We start from the raw sequence: 3008 nt of genomic DNA, 5'->3' as shown, positions 1-3008 counted from the left end.
CCACTCCCCACCCTGGATCTGAGAGGGGCTTGGGACTGGGTTTCTGGTCTCCACCAGCACGTGGCCCTTTCCCCATGCAGGAGCCTGCTTGGTGCCAGTTCTGTGCCCTCGAGCACAGCTGCGTCGGGGCATCGGGCTTTCTGTGTCCTGGGGCTGTGGGTGCCTCTCTTCTCTCTAGATTTTAACCGGCTTCTCCTCAGTCCTGACCTGGTGCGGGCCAGGTCCTTGCCCCCATCTCGGGCACAGCCATGGCTGTGGTATGAGGGTAGGGGCCAATGCTCCTCTGCTTTGCCGGTTTAGAGAGCTCCTGCCCTGCTGGCGCTCAGAGCTGATGAGTTTGATGGTTTTGATTTGTGCTGCCTGGAGCCAGTGGAGGTCTGGGGGGCTGGGCCAGGCAGCAGCAGGGGATTGGTGAAGTGGGACAGGGACCGAATCTGGGGCCAAGCCGAGGGCTCCCATCTCACTTGGTGTCTTGTCCCCAGTAGAGGCCAGGACCAGAAACTGTTGTCAGCCGGATCATCCCCGGTGCCCTGGGCTGGCAGGGACTGTCCCTCTGTACAGGCAGGATGGGTGTGTGCTGGTGGAGGGCGCACGCTACTGCCCATCCTGCTGCTGGGACATGGAGCCGTGCAGGGGACAATGCGGAAGCAGTGTTACTTGCCCGTGATTTCTTTTCTGCAGGGCCTTTTGAGCCGGGAGTCTATTTTACTTGTTCTTAACTATTTATGTTAATAAATAGACCTGAGCTGGACCATGAAAACTTGCTGCTGCGTGTGTCTAAGGGCTTCTGTTTGGTCAAGGGCAAGCTGGGCTCAGGAGCTGGCTTTCGGCTGCTTGCCCGGGAAAGACGGGCACTGCTCACAGGTCAGGGGAGGAGAAATAGAGTAATTGCAGCAGGACATCCCTGCCTCGGCACAGAGTTACTGGGCCTGTAGTCCAGCCTCCTGCCAGCTTTCCTGCCTGTTTGCTGGCTCACACCGCCTCCCTGCCTTGCAGGGTGCTTGGAGAGGGTCTTAAAACCCATCTTGAGGGGGAAGAGATCACTGACTTGGTGTGAAGGGGCTTTGGGGCAGCCTTGCCCAGCTTGTCTGCCAGGAGCAGGGTGTCTACAGCGGGGCTGGCACGCACGTGCTTGCACTCGAGACTGGGCTCCAGCTGTGTCCCCACCTGGGCATGCAGGCAGAGACTTGGATGGGGACTGCAGGCTCTCTGCACTGTGGGTCTGTACTGGGCCGGAGCTCATTTCCTACCCTCTGGAAACCACTTTCAAAAGAGACCTGGATTTTGTGAGCAAGGACTGGACAAAGTCGCCAGCTGGGGCTGTGCAGCGTGCGCTGTCACTGCCACCTCGTGGCGTGGAGAAGGAAGGATGGCTAACGTTAAAGTGTCCTGGCGCTGAGGGCGAGAGACCTGGGGCCAGGCTATGCGTGGAGAGGATTCAGGTTTAAGCATCTTCTTCCCCTCTTTTTCAAGCCCTCAGTTTACAGGATTCGGACCTGGAGGAGCTCTTGCCTCTGGGGTGAGGAGGAGGTGCTTCTAGGAAAACATCTCCCTTTACCACCAGGAGGGTTTCACTTTCCCTTCTTGTGCTGGGAATGTTCACATGACCTTTGCTGAACAGCTGCGGTAGCCAAGGTCTAAAAGCTCCAGGAGCCGCCCCCAGCGCCGGAGCATGCAGATGTGAATTTGGCAGTGGGGTGAAGGTGCACGCATTGCACAGGCCAGGAGCTTGTGAACCAGCCTGTCCCTGGAGCAGCTCTGATCCAGCCCAAGCAGCTTCCTGGTACCCCGAGCTCTCCCTACTCTTGCCTGCAAGCTCTCCAGGGCCTGAGGTGCAGCTAGGACAGGGGCCTGGCCTCAGGTAGCAGGCACAATCGTCGCTCGTGGGGTCCCTCCTGTGCTGCACGTGGGAGAGGAAGAGCACCAGACCAGACCTTTGTGTCCTGCACCTCTTCACCTCCTGCTACACCTTGCATGTATTATGCAATTAAGGGGCAGTTGCATAATAAATGTACTTCCTGTCCCCAGAAGCACAGCCGGGCACTGCTGCCTTGGGCAGAGGACAGCCCCGTGGAGCCACAGCTGCCTATGTTGGGGAATGGGTCTGCTCTGTCCCCAGCTCCTCGGGCAGGGGCAGTGCTGGGCAAGTCCTCCCTGTCTGCCCCCGAAGCAAAGCGGGGGCTGAGAGAAGTGCCTGAGCTGTAAATACCCCGTGCGCTTTGGATGCTCACAAGGGAAGGCGGGGGGTGCTGCACCTTTTGCCACAGGTGGAGATGATTCACCCCAGCACCTCCCTGCAGGGCCCTCATGCCAGTCTGGCCCCCCTCCACAGCAGGAGTGCTGCCCTGCTCCCTCCAGCGCGGCACGCTTGCCCCCAAGCTGCGAGCAGGGCAGATCCAGCATTTTGGAAAGGGGGGACCGACAGTGCCATGCAACGTCGCACGCGTCGTTCCCTGGGTGCAAAGAAACTGGCAGCTGTACTGCGCTGCGAGGAGCCGAGCGAGGGCTGTACGGTTCAGTTTTACACTGAAGCAAAAATGAATGCAGCTTCCTCAGGATGTGCGCTCACCCCCTGGGTGCTGTGTTAAGTTTTAAAAAACAACAAACTGGGCAAAAGTAGTGAAAAGAAATGGTTTCATTACCCCAGTAGTCCTTCCAGTCGAAGTGGAGACTCCTCAGAGCCGGGTGGGAAGGGACCGTCCCTCCACCCCCGTCCCTGCCCCGCGAAGCGGGGCCAGCCGCGACTGCATCATCCCGGACAGGGCTTTGTCTAGCCGGGGCTCAACGCCTCCCAGGATGGAGACTGCACCGCCTGAGAGAGTTTTCCTAATACCCGACCTCAACGTCCCTTGCTGCAGCCTGAGCCCATTGCCCCTTGTCCTGCCGTCCGCCGCCACCGAGACCAGCCCCGCTCCGTCCTCGTTGTCCCCCCCCCGCAGGGAGGCGACGGTGCCGTTCAAGCCCCTCACGTCTCTTCCCCGGACTCACCCCCGCCCCCGGCCGCCAGC

The sequence above is a fragment of the Crocodylus porosus genome, unplaced genomic scaffold, assembly GCF_001723895.1.
Source record: "Crocodylus porosus isolate Cpor-Errol unplaced genomic scaffold, CroPor_comp1, whole genome shotgun sequence".
NCBI lineage: Eukaryota > Metazoa > Chordata > Crocodylia > Crocodylidae > Crocodylus > Crocodylus porosus.
The sequence above is the reverse complement of the archived record's forward strand: the minus strand, read 5'-3'. Positions refer to the sequence as shown.